This window comes from Mercenaria mercenaria, unplaced genomic scaffold (assembly GCF_021730395.1).
Source record: "Mercenaria mercenaria strain notata unplaced genomic scaffold, MADL_Memer_1 contig_3711, whole genome shotgun sequence".
In the NCBI taxonomy this organism is placed as follows: domain Eukaryota; kingdom Metazoa; phylum Mollusca; class Bivalvia; order Venerida; family Veneridae; genus Mercenaria; species Mercenaria mercenaria.
In genome coordinates this window covers 36626-51122 of record NW_026461877.1, presented here as the reverse complement: position 1 = coordinate 51122, position 14497 = coordinate 36626, and the positions used below count along the sequence as shown (strand labels likewise).

At 33.8% G+C, this 14497-nt stretch overlaps 1 long non-coding RNA gene across 1 annotated transcript; it reads right to left on the bottom strand.

Annotated features, from left to right (window-relative positions):
* Positions 1-8178: 8178 nt before the first annotated feature.
* Positions 8179-11381, bottom strand: LOC128553332 (uncharacterized). Its single transcript, XR_008369317.1, has 3 exons — positions 11148-11381; positions 9687-9835; positions 8179-8489 (listed from the first exon to the last, which is right to left on the bottom strand). It is a non-coding gene; the product is annotated as an uncharacterized LOC128553332 (long non-coding RNA).
* Positions 11382-14497: the final 3116 nt, after the last annotated feature.

Genomic DNA, 14497 nt, shown 5'->3' with positions numbered 1-14497 from the left:
TGCTTTATGCATGGCGTCTTCTGTATCTTGCACTATCATCCTTCTAACAGTACTTACAGCCTTCTGGAGGAGTCGCCTACACGGGTTACTGGTCTCGACTTTAAATAAGCTTACATACACACACCAGTGAACAGCGATTGATACACTCGCCGAGTATACAACTAATACTATTGCAGCTACGCTGTCAGAGCGGATGAATCATAAAAAGAAGACGTTTGACGCTCACCAATTTATGTGTAGGCAATAACATTTATGATTCTCTGACAATAATTAGGCTACATGTCAAGTCTACAGGGGTTTTATGGACCCTTATCAGACTGGACCAGACAGGATCTTGTATACTGTGGATTAAAAAGTCTGGTATTTGCGGGGTGGGGGGGGGGTCACTTATATAGGAGATTTTCTTTGCCTGTAAGAAGCGTTTCAGTGTTGTTATGTTTGAAGATTTAGGGCCAGCACATAGAGGTTAAACCTTTATGGGATAGAGGATAGCAAATACAGGCTAAGCATCGCGTGGGCTTAGTGCAAAACTATTGTAACTTTTTATAAATAAAGAACAAGATACAATAGCTCAGTGCAAAACTATTGTAACTTTTTATAAATAAAGAACAAGATACAGTAGTTTTGCACTAAATTCTCGATCGCAAAAATGAGGCAAAGAAAGCTCAACGTTATTAGAGAAGTACAGCCAAGGCATTGGGGCCATACACGTATGGTAGTCTACTGCTATATCTTATAGCATATAGGCTCTGAGCATATAGAATTGCAGCTTCAATTCAGAGAACATAGGCGGAATATAGGACTTGTATGTTGTTGATTCAAAGACATCATCTGACATGAATTTCAACAAAACAGTATCTCCAGCCTAAAGGAGTTCGACCAGATTATCTTTAGTCGACTGTTGTTAGATTGAAACACTGAAGGTTTTGCTTGATCCCTAAAATTATCTAGCTCAAGATTCAAATAATTTACAAATCATTTCTGACGAGGCAGCCAGAGCTAATTTTATATGAGATATGGTCTCACCAGCTCTACGTTTTAACAATGCTTATATATCCGTCATTTGTACTTTATTGCTCGATTTTATATGTTGTGCTTTATAATTTTTGTGTCCGTTTTTTTTCGGCGACGCCGTCTAAATTCGTTTTCGTTACCTATGCCACGTGACTTCAGTTTGCAAATCAAACTACTTGATAACGCATTATAGATAATTTATCAAAATGGAAGATTTATGCAACACTCTGCCTGATTGGACGAGAGTGTCAATTTCTTTCACTCTGTTGATTGTGCTACGCTGAGTGAAATGTAGACAAAGCGTTTATCCTAAACGACGCTGTTCACAGTTTTAAAGCTAACTTTGGCTCAGTATATTTAGCAAGAATATTGATATATCTAAAAGTGATAAGTAAGTTTAATAAATATGATAAAAACCTGTTCAAATACCAACATATATCAAATTAAAGAAAGAGCTGAATACGGTCTGCGTATCACATGAATAAGGGTGTGATAACAGTCTTTTATGTAGAGAAGTGTTTTTAAAAGATTTTCCTTGTTACAATTGTCGTCTGTATATGACAAATGGGGATAGGGACCAATTTAGCTAAAAATATAAACACGTTTAATGACCTCTTATCATGAACCGCTTCATGAATCTTTATCAAACTACTGCTGTAATTATTCGTCTAAGGATAAACGAAACAAAATTGCAACCCTACGAAACCTTTGCGAAAAATTAAAAGAGAACCATTTAAATTGTTAAAATGCGGTGTTTAGTTTTGCAATTTGAAAAATGTTAGATGAAAAATTCATATTAAACTTCTTTCCTTATTACAATTCGCCGACCATCATTTTTAAAGATATTTCTTGTTCTATCTACAGTTAAAGGGAAAGATAGTCTCTGAGGTTGTCAGACCTTGTTGTATGACCATTTTACCCTTTGATTTGTTATGTAATAACTACATATCAAATAGTAATAAGATAGGATAAAATCAAACCAACAAAGGACATTCTACATAGTTTTTCAGCTAGTCTGAGACATAGTCACCTTAGCTATAAACCAATTTAACTGAGCGTAGACACTACCTTGGGTCATATAACACGTATCCTGACATTTTCTGTCATACATTTAATGTTTTATAAGAACAATTATATCCTGATTAAATTAAATTTCTTCTTTAACAAGACAACTAATTTGAATAAGTTTATCTTCCTCGAGGCCCTCGAGTATACGAAATTATTTTTCTTATTATACATACACTTCGTATTCTTATTCATACCCGCCAACACGGAAACGCGACGGATCAACTTGACGTGTTGGTGCCATCTAAACATTAAGTTTTCGCGTAAAATTCGACCGTGCTTACGCGCCGCAAACACGACAACACGAGAACTCGACAAATCAATTATTTGTCGAGTTTTGTGTTGTCGCGTTTTCGCCCGACCCGCCAACACGACAATACGAAATAGCAGTAATCATCAGGACCGTAGGAAGCATTTTCAGATTGGGTTGTTGGGTGGCGGGGGTGGGGGGTTGGGCAGACAAATTGAAAATCAGCTAAAATTGACTCGCTCTCAAATAGTTTCTGTGATAAATACCATAGTCGGTCAAATTTTGTTGTTGTTTTTTTGGGAGCGGCCCCCACCTCCACCCAACCCTCCTGTTCCTACGACCCTGATCAGCCACCGTAGTTTTCAATTGTTCAACAAGAAAACAAATCATTTTATTTAAGAATATGCACCTGATGCAACAAAATCACCGTTTGTACGTCATACCTTTAAACATCAGAGTGAATCGCTGAAAAAAACTGCGCAAAAAAGGCACATGTTTGGTAGATTTCGTCGAGGGTTTAGATATCAATCCTTGATGTCTAAATTATATATCTAAAAAGTGATTTTCCCTTGAAAAGAATAATTGTTTGTCTTTTAAAGGTGTATTATAATATCACTTTGCCTGCACCCTCCTGATATTATTCCTTCGCAAATGAAGTCCAAACAATGATTTTAATCAACAACAGTCGCTGTTTAGAATACATTTTACATTTCTTAAATACTTGACATTAACTCAAGGGTTATATCTAAATGACAGTATTGTCAAATGCTATTTGGTATTCAGAAAATGCCATTTATATTCAGTTACTTAAAGAATCAGGAATACTTTTTCAAGGTCATAAATTTAAGTTATACAATGCATTGAAATTTGTCACTGAAAGAAAGCCTTATGTTAAGAAATGGTGCCGGAAAGAAAATGAAGAGCCTAGCACACTTTTTTTGACCATCAGTTACAAAACTTGTCGAGTGGCTTACCTGTAAATAGTCACAGACCAGCAAATTCAATGTTTAACTATAGCACAAACTATGGACTGTCGATTTACATAAGGAGTCATAAAAATAACACATGATATGCTATGACGATAGTAACGGCTAGATGAGGACATGCATATTCATAATGTAGGAATTGCCAAGTGATATGAAAAATAAAAGAGAGTAAAATATGTACTTCTGTACAGTTATACCTTACCTATAAAACGGTTTTGCAATTGACCGAGGACTATGGTTAGGTTTTCTCGTATCACTGCGCAAAGCTGTTGATACTGTGGTTTGAAAATGCCAACTGCCAGGAACTTTGTCGAAGTGTTGAAGTGTTACTTTTCTCCACGTTTTACCATCAAAACTGTAAAATAAACTTGCAGGTATAAAATACAATTTTCTGTGTACATTTTTATTCAGCTTCAAACGCGTGGTTTGTTGAAAGTCGTCTGTCCCATGTAGCAGATATTTTACCTCTCCTCCGACTTTGACACGGTATATTGTAGACAAACTTTAACCCTTTATAATTCTAAATTCGTTTCTTGAAGGTATGCTAAAACATGCAGCTAACGCTTACGATATCATTCTCAACTATTTATTTCTTCATCTTTTATTATGAATACCTTCCGCTTTTAATATCTTTATTTTAATGCTATAGCCGCGTTTATCTCTCCCTCTATCAAATGACTAAATTATTGAGATTAAAATTCATGTTTTTTTTTTTTTTGGGTGGGGGGGTTGTTTTTTTATGTGGTATGTACACTAATTATAAGACATGCGTTTCAGTCAATGCAGCTATTCTTTAATGAATGGAAAATAACTGGACCGACCTAGAAACTTTTTGACTTATTCAGTTTGTCTGCATATTGAGCTCGTTGTCCTTGAATCACTGCCTCTCATCGGTGTGGGTTTGAACCTCGCTTGAGAGGTAACCTTCTTCACGCCTGAGACAATGCTCTGAGAGCAACGGAGATCTTCTATTACGTCATCTAAATTGAAAACTCGCCATATGACTTACATTGTACCGGTGTGACGCGACGTTTAACCCAACGGAAGCGGAAAAATACTCTGCCAATGTCACATGAAACAAGTGGTCCCAGATCACTCACCTGGCCTTCACAGCTTGCTTGAACAGTTTTGGTAGAGTGTCAAGCATTGGAAATATTTGTAATTTGTTTCGAAATAGAGCCATGGTTTTCTAGCAGGAAGATTTTAGCTGTTTCCACTGAATAAATACGAGAGGGTAATGACAATGTATATTCCTATGTGGAGGGAAGGGGATGGAGGCATAGAGAGAGAGCCGTATAGAGAAAATAAGGCTCCTTCCGAGGCGGCCATTTTCTTTTATAACGAAACCAAATAGTTTGAAAGAATTTGGTAGTGGATCACCCAAGGAAAACGTAGGTCGAATTATCTAAAAAAATAAAATAAAAAAAATAAACGGATAAGTGGTTCAGAGGAGATCTTCAAACTTTCCTATAACATCTGCAACGCCTGTGTGAGATTATTTGAAGGATGGTAGAGTGTCATGCAAGAAACATTTCTTTATAATCTTATAAAAAATCGTGATTTCTAAAGAGAATATTTTTAAGGGTTTTCTTTTTTGCTGCGATGGCAACCAGAAATCTGCATGGCTGAGCTAAATTCTAAGGAACCTGAAAGGGGAATATTCTTGTCAGGTTTGGTTAAAATCGGCATAGTGGTGTATGAGGAGACGTTCTTTAAAGAAATTGTGAATGGTGACGGACGGACGGACAGACGAACGACCTACATCCAACGATCCCGAAAGCAGGAATACTATATAAAATGTGTAGAGGTTGTAAATCATTTTTCAAATATTGATAATGAGTATACATTTCATTCTCTTTAGGGACTATAACTTTCCAAGAATATCTAATTTTACAAATATTATTTAAAAGTTACAAACCTAGGTTTTCGGCAAATGAACAATTCTTAATGCATCGCATTTTACAAATAATTAAAGCATTAAATCGACAATTTTTGATAAAAGAGTTTTACATCAACATTTCAAACATAAAATGCAATGAGTATAAAAAATCATTTATTCATTAATTTTTCATTTATTCATTAAATACACGATACATACATTCTCTTTACAGCTAAGTACTACTGCGTCAAGATTTAAGGTGAACATTTTTTGCATCAAGATTTAAGGTAAACAATTTATTTCATCAAGATTTAAGGTGAACAATTTACTACTGTTTGCAGATCAAATTGCCCTTTCGCCTTTTCTTAAATCGATAGACTTGTACCTTTACGTCACAAATGCAGCGATGCTGGAGCTATTTTTGGCTCGTCTATACAGGTTACTCCGCCTTTCCGATACGAGTAAAAAAAAAGTTTACATAGGCTACATGACCGAGAAATGGTGATTTAAATACTGCTGGAACGGGAGTTTAACTGGATTGTAACAGATGTACTAGAACTAATCTTCATTTAGAATTTAAATGAATCTTGCCACAATGCACACTGCATTTAGGTAGCGTGGATGTGAAAAAAGACACCCTCTTGTACATTAAAGGCCTTTTTCTGCCTAAATTTCAGTACCTTTTGCTGCAGACTTTTCTTTTAAATAATGTACCTCGTGTTTAGTTTTCAAAATAATTATAAAACGTGACTGACTCGAGTTGTTGGATTCGCTCATCGTTGATTGAAGGGCAAAAATTCGATCCCCGGATCCGACCATGCTTCCTTAATTGAAAAAAGTCGGCAATTTCTTACGAAATATGTAAGTCTTAGTCGAACTAATTTGACGCGATCCTAGGAAACAGTTACGAGTAGTTTTCTCCACTCCAAAGAAATTGTCATCGCCAGATTTGGGTTTAAATGCTGATATTGTTGCGAATATAAGATAAATCCAAATAAAACTTGTAAACATGTATCAAAAGGTAATCCAAATAATTTTACTCAAGAGTTGAATATCGTTATATTTTTTGACTGGTTGATATCCCCTTTAGGTAGACAACGTAATGTATAAAATATACTATACATATCTGATGTGCGTGAAATTAGCCCGAGCAGCCAGAGTAGCCAGAGTTTTTTTAGCCAGAGTTCAGCCAGAGTTTAACCAGAGTAGCCAGAGTTCAGCCAGAGAAATCAGAACTCTGGTATAATAATGACAATAATATCAAAATGTGAAATCGGTCTACTCGAGGTCTCATTATTTAGACTAATCAACAGTGGGATTCAATTCAATAACTTTACATGACGGTGTACTGTTATTTATCCTCAATTATTTTGGTCCTTTTAGAGTGACCGTCACAAATACATGTATACAACAAACTAAACGTCGAATTATTTTGACTTATGTGAGTCTATAACTGGTTCTTTCCATCAACGAAGACCGGGCTTATCAACTGCCTGTATGTAAATAACTGAAATAGTTTTTAAACAACTTCAAATAAATAGTAGATAAATTCACATACAAATAGAAGCTAAACCCCACCAAAAAAATAAAATAAAAAAACTAAATCTATAGTCATGGAGTTAGATTTGCGATAGTTAAGCTACGGAAGACTGCAGAAGTTTGAATATCATATGGATATGACAATTAGATCTACAAGTGTTGCGTAACTCTAAGGTTCAATGATATTTTTCTATAAAACCTTATATACCTTGCGTGGAAGAAAATTTTGTCGATAATAATTGTCATAACAAACAAAAAAACGCTGTTTTCATTTGAACGTAATTGAAATATTCAATATTCTACTTTTAGAACATATCCATTATCACCTTATTGCACTTTACAATGTATGCAAGTACAATACTTCAAAGACAGTCAGAGCGCGCGCTTTGTGTGACGTAAAGATAAAGAAAAAAAAGTTTCACGACAAGATGAATGAATAATATATTGTGAATGAGGCGGGGTTAACCTGTCAGGATTACTCCAAAAATAGCTTCAGCTTCACAGTTTTTGTGATGTAAATGTGCAACTCTATCGATTTGAAAAAAGTTGAAGGGGAAATTTGATCTGCAAACAGTAGTATTGCATCAAGATTTAAGGTCAACAATTTATTTCATCAATATTTAAGGTAAACAATTTATTGCATCAAGATTTAAGGTAAACAATTTATTGCATCAAGATTTAAGGTAAACAATTCATTACATCAACATTTAGGATAAACAATTTATTGCATCAATATTTAAGGTAAACAATTTATTGCATCAAGATTTAACGTAAACCATTTATTTCATCAAGATTTAAGGTAAACAATTTATTTCATCAATATTTAAGGTAAACAATTTATTTCATCAATATTTAAGGTAAACAATTCATTTCATCAATATTTAAGGTAAACAATTTATTGCATCAAGATTTAAGGTAAACAATTCATTTCATCAATATTTAAGGTAAACAATTCATTTCATCAATATTTAAGGTAAACAATTTATTGCATCAAGATTTAAGGTAAACAATTTATTACATCAATATTTAGGATAAACAATTTATTTCATCAATATTTAAGGTAAACAATTTATTGCATCAAGATTTAACGTAAACCATTTATTTCATCAAGATTTAAGGTAAACAATTTATTTCATCAAGATTTAAGGTAAACAATTTATTTCATCAATATTTAAGGTAAACAATTTATTTCATCCAATATTTAAGGTAAACAATTTATTACATCAACATTTAGGATAAACAATTTATTTCATCAATATTTAAGGTCAACAATTTTTTGCATCAAGATTAAAGATAAACAATTTATTGCATCAAAATTCAAGGTGAACAATTTATTACATCATGATTAAAGATGAACAATATAATGCATCAAGGTTAAATTTATTGGATCAAGATTTAAAGCCGACAATTTAGAAAAAACATATTTACTTATTACTTACTTTACATCTAATTTTTCTATTCCAGGTGGCATTAAGAAGCTAAAATGAAGAAGTTCCTGTTCCCATTTCTCGGGCTCGCTAATGGCTATTACTGTTTCATTGTATGTCGAGAGTACTAACGCATTCATGTCATGAGTTTCCGTTTTAGTGGCGGTCTTGTTTAAAAAGTCAGACGTGTAGATTCCTAGATAGTCTGAATTGATTCTCGTCATTAATGGTCTTGTAGAGCGTGTAGATCTACCTATGTCTGTGTGGTTACAACCTGGGCCACAGGGACCTGTCCCTAGTACCCACCCTGTAATCAGCTCGATGGTCACCTACAAAGGTTATCAGGAATAATAGAAAAATTAATTATTATGAATTCCATTCAAAACTATAGAACAAGACTGAACTTGAATATATTGTGAAACGCGAAATGCTTATTTTTTAAGTTCTATTCGATAAAGTTCAAGAAGCGGACCTTACAATAGTACCGAATTTAAATATATATGAACACTTTGAACCTTTTTTTAATGGTTTCTCTTTATTTGACAACATTGTTCGTGTCATTAACGTCAATTTTATATTAATCTACAATATAAAGGGTGTTATACAACTGTTTTTCATACCAGTTTGAATCAGGTAATAGAATGTCAGGGTTTGCTGAATGTTTTAGAAGAGAGCTATCAAGAGTAGGCGCGTACTTCACGCGCAACTGCAAAACTGGATAATTTGAACAGACTTCTAACCCAAACCCCTGTAAACTTCAATCGAAAAACAGATAACTCCAGTGAACACCAGTTTCGAAATTTCGAAATTTCCTTTACGCATTGAAATCTTCTGCCTAGTACTAGTCTGGCGTCTTAAAGTATTCATAAACTTGCAGCTAAACATCTGAAGAGTGGACGTGTCAATTTCAATTATTGTTCAAGTTGATTTTAACAGTCTCTCTCAAAACAGAATTTTGTTAAAAAGTTCTTTTAAACGTTAAAAGCTCGATATCTAATAGAAATCTATTCGTAAATATGAAATTTTTCATAGGTTTATGTTTTATTTTTGTATTTTGATGGCTTAACGTAAATTTGTAAAATATGATATATTCCTATGTTGATATGTTGTGGGTGTGTTTGTTCACTATTTTGCGAAAGGTATTTCAACAACAACACGTGTAAGTATTTATGTATAGATTTTTTATCTCAAAAATAGTGTTCATTAGATTCCGGGATTCGAAACTTGTGTTCATTGGATTTTGGAAATTTTCGAAGTTGAACCACATAAAAAGTACCCCTTACTCATCTTATGTAAACATTTTATTATTGCTTTTTCACGGTTTAGCTTTTTTATAGAATACCTTCTTGACAATTTTAAGATGTAAGTCTGACATTATGTAATATCTATCTGTTTGAAAGTATAATGTTTTTATATGTAAATAGTTTGTTGGGTTCTCTTTTCACGCCCTGAAACTTTTATATGATACTTAATTACATACATTGCAATAATCTCAAGTCAGTTGCAAATAAAAATTAAAGTCTAACCAGATTTATGCCGTCGGATTGCTTCTCCATTTTGTAGCTCATTGATCCGCCATAAAACTGCCCCTCATTAGCTCGTGCATGTTGGTAAAGTAAACTGGCCAAGATCACAATTATGACGAACACGTGCTTTACTATAACATTTGTCATTTCTGAAGGATCAAGAAAAATGTACATTTCTGAAAACATCAATCAACTAGCTGAGGCTTTGATTATAGGGAACATGCAATACAGCTTTAAAATAAGCCAGTTTAAACCAGACTACTAAAACAGCTTTTTTTTCAAGTTTTTGTGTTTGTCCCCTGTATTCGGAATAACATTTTTGAACCGCCGCTATTGGTAACGGTGCTAAATCGCCTCGCTACTTCGGGAAGAAACGTTTTGGCTGTTCGCCCAAAACATCTTTGAAATTAACTGTATAGGCACATGTACTGTCGATTTAACAAAAACGAGTAGGTGTTAACTCCCTTTGGATTACATTGCCTATAAAGTGTGGTTATTTCATTATAGTTAGACTAGCTCTTAGATTATGATACATTTTTCAACATTTTTATGATTGAATGTAGTAAACTGAGCCAGTCTATATCCTATGTCCAATATCATAAGCTAATAATTTTGAGAAAAACTCTGAAATAGATTGGTTTTTGTCCCTATGAAATTGACTTCGACAAAAAAGGAGAAAATGTAGAAATATATCTATTATCAGTCTAGAGGCTAGTCTAGATTTTAGTGTACCAAAACAGAACGAATTCATTGCACATACCTATTTTGCTGGTTCTAGTAGTTGACAGCTTTATTGGCAAATTGTAATTGCAAGTGCTATGTCTTCCATAAATATTGTCATGACATGCATTGTACAAATATATGATATATATACTGGATAAATTATATATGCAAACAAATGTAAAAAGAAAATCAGCCAAATCAAATTTCAGAACATTTTGAAATCGAATCGTTTACTGCTTTTTTGCTGTATCGAACGTATTTCCATATAAAAGGAAAGTAATATCGTTTTTCTTAAAATGCAAACACTGAATTTATAGTATGTACATTGTAGTATTTCAAATTAACCATATATTAACACCTATGATATGATACATTTTAAAGCTGTATTTTCTGGTGGATGGAACCATAGTATATCCTGTTGTAAATATCACTCAATCCATTCCCTGGGGAAATCTCCAGAATAGACTGGCTTTATATATGAAATTACATTAGATTGAAATATAAAATGATATACAAATGTATTTGTTTTCGAAATGTTTTAGACAGGCTAGTCTCCATAAAGCCCTACGTGTGTTGGAGTACTATTTGGCGTAAGTGTATCTTACATATAAGATAGACATACAGTTTTTCGTTGTTATTTTAGTAACGATTCCATTTCCAGTCTGATTTTAAAATGCTATGAAAAAAATGAAAAAGAAAAGAACAAAATCATGTTTAAAAAGTATTCATTTAACTTACCTTTTTAGCAATTTTCAAACGGCTAAAAATTGACCTAAAATCCAAGTACGTGTTTGTCAAATGTAATATCACTATCCAGACTGGCATTGCCAACTGATAAATCAACATTTGTGTACTGATACCGGGTGGATAAAGCCTAAGAAATCCCTAAGTTTACTCCTCAGATAGATGTGTGAACCTAGCGAATTAGGTTATCTTCTTTTATTAATAACTTTAAACATAAATGTCACCACGTTAGTTATGTTTTATACTTTACTTTGTGTATATAGGACTTTAAGCTTGACAATTCCCTGATAAATGATTCTATCTCAATACCATCATATGAAAAGAATATTCATACCCAGATTACTTTAAATGATAAATATATCTCAATTCATGCACGTGGTAAGATAAAGGAACAGAACATTACAGAATTAAATATTTTAGCAACTTACTTACGTAAGAACGCCTGAACGTATTCATCACGATATTGCTATAAATTATTTCGTTTCTAATATGTTTTCTATTATACAATTTAGATCTAATATGATAGAACTGTTTCTTCGCGCATTAATAGCGCCAAATGGTAGGGCGTCACGCTTCCTTGTTAATACACGCGAGTGAAACGCCTTGCGAAAGTGCTCAATTTGGGCGAAAATGCTGGCTAATAATTCTGAAACTCAAAACAGTTGTGCACTGTAACATTTCGTCTTACAATTACTATTAAGTAAAAAATATTTTATCAAATTTTACAGCGCTATATATTTCTCGATGCATACGTGGCGCTAAATAACGCCAGTATTACGCATCTAAACTTTTAATTATTATACAAGTGATATAAATTGGTTCGTAAGTATTCGTTAAACTGAAAAAAAAAATCCGTCGTTGAAGAACAGTTTCGAAGTGAATAGCTAATAATCTACATATACATGTATACAGTGGTTAAGATACATGCGGAAAAAAATTGGCACACCCTCTTGATTCGCGCATTGACGTCTTTTATCTGAGCAAGTATTATCGTGATCCTTGTAGGAAACAGTATGTCAAACGAGGGAAGTTTTTGCTAGACACGTGTGTGACATAACTTATGCAGTCCAAACTTAAAATTGCTTTAAAGGACCGTAAGACACGTGTACTAGAAAGGGCATCACCTTCTTTAAAGATCTAAGAAAGCATCCATATCTTAAACAAAAGATACCGAAATGGAATTGAAATGACAAAATCGTTCAAATGTTGAAAGCTACATTATCACTGATGCATCTGTTGACACTACTGTGGTATCTATGTCATACGCAAAACAAAATAAAAAGAAAAACGTCAAAAGGGAATGCTTTTAGGGAGGAGAACTGTGAAACCAAAGGACAGAGACATTGTCTACATGCCAGTGTCCTCCGCATGGCTGATAAAGCATGGTCGCTTGTTGCGGATACTGTTGCAGCATTTTATAGGAGGCCATAGTACAATGATAATGCTTGAATACTGCTCACATCATCATTATTATCATCATCATCATTATCATCATCAGCATTATCATTATCATCATCATCTTTATCATCAGCATCATTATTATCATCATCGTAATAAAATTCATTCTTCTAAAATATGTATTTATGTCAAAAAAGACATGTTTGAAAACATAGAGGATATTCGTAGTCATTGCAAAGGGAGACAACCAATAATTTCACGAACGTGAATGATATTTATCCTAGTGAAAGTTTGAATACAATACGAAACTCTGTAAAAATTGAACACAATGTGAGCCGTGCCATGAGAAAACCAACATAGAGGGTTTGCGACCAGCATGGATCCAGACCAGCCTGCGCATCCGCGCAATCTGGTCAGGATCCATGCTGTTCGCTTTCAAAGCCTAATGGAATTAGAGAAACTAATAGCGATGCGGATGCGCAGGCTGGTCTGGATCCATGCTGGTCGCAAACCCATTATGTTTGTTTTCTCATGGCACGGCTCAATTTTTTTTCTTAATGGTAGTAATTTATTCCTGGTTTAATAAAAATAGATTTATTGCTCATTAACTTGTATATGAATAATGGATACTCTGTTTCTGTGAAACTTTCTTGAACGGGTGATCGTCTAACAAGCAATTGTTTCTAAGTTATAAATAGTGGTAGTTTACATTGTTGTTAAAGATTTGATCTTGAATGTAATTCTGTAGAGTCAATATGGATTGAAATCGAACAACATAATTCTAAACTACTAAATGTGACAATGCGAAATGATGCACGACAATGCGACAAGACGCGCAACATGAATATCGCAGTTGTAATGTCACCTGTCATATCGTGTATAGAGTATCCTGTTGCATTGTTGCGCGTCGTCTTGTGTGTCGGCCTTCTACACGTTGACGGGAAAATGCAGTAAGACGCGCGACAATACTAAACGTTGCGTGGCACGACGCTCGATATACGATACTACTGGCGCATATGAAAGTAGCTCTACATCATAAAATAACACGTCTTTGTTCAAATATCATACATTCTTATACAACTGTTACATGTAAACAATTGTACCAAAGTTATGTATATCTAAAAGGCACAAAATAATTCGTATTTGAGAATACTTACCTCCACAGTATTTATCAGGGGCTGGAATTACAGTCAGTTCCCGTAAAAAAATAGTATGTGTTACCATTGAAAGCACGCTTTCTTGAATATTTATGTTGATTCTGTTCTTAAAAATGCAGTTCCCTTTCGTATCTTGTCACGAATAAACGCTTTCTCTCCTTAGAAATATGTAAAACCTTTATAATGCATACATTTTGCTTCTGTTTGACTACTTTTGTGTAATTTGGTGGAAACTATGGCACTCCCTTAGATGATAGAGTTGCTATAACTTGTTTTTGATAAAGATTCTGAAACTCATGTTATCACATGCTTGACGTAGTCGGAGTGAAATAAAGCCATAACATATTTTCGGTATTACACTGGCCTAGTGTAATAACATTTTGACGTTGACTTGTTATTTAGCATAAAAGACGTTGATCGATTCAGTAGTTAAAGAATGAATGGCTAGCATTTTATTATTTTACTCAACTCATGTAACAAATGCAGTATGAAAAGACACTAATTTAATATTCTGTATTTGTTACTGTAACACTGCTTTCGGAACTATATTGGATGGGCTTCCCTGAACGCATTAATTCAAAAAAGCCATTTTCATGTACAAACCATAGCTCCTGGATATCTCAAATATCCATTTACATATATTAATTTTAGAACATTAATGGCGTCCTCTCATATGCAACTTTATACGCTATTTACAAAATTACTCTTTTCGAAAAATATTTGTTTCTGTATTCTTGTTCAGCCTCTTGGGATGGCCCCGACATCTTGTATTTAAATTATTTTGATGAC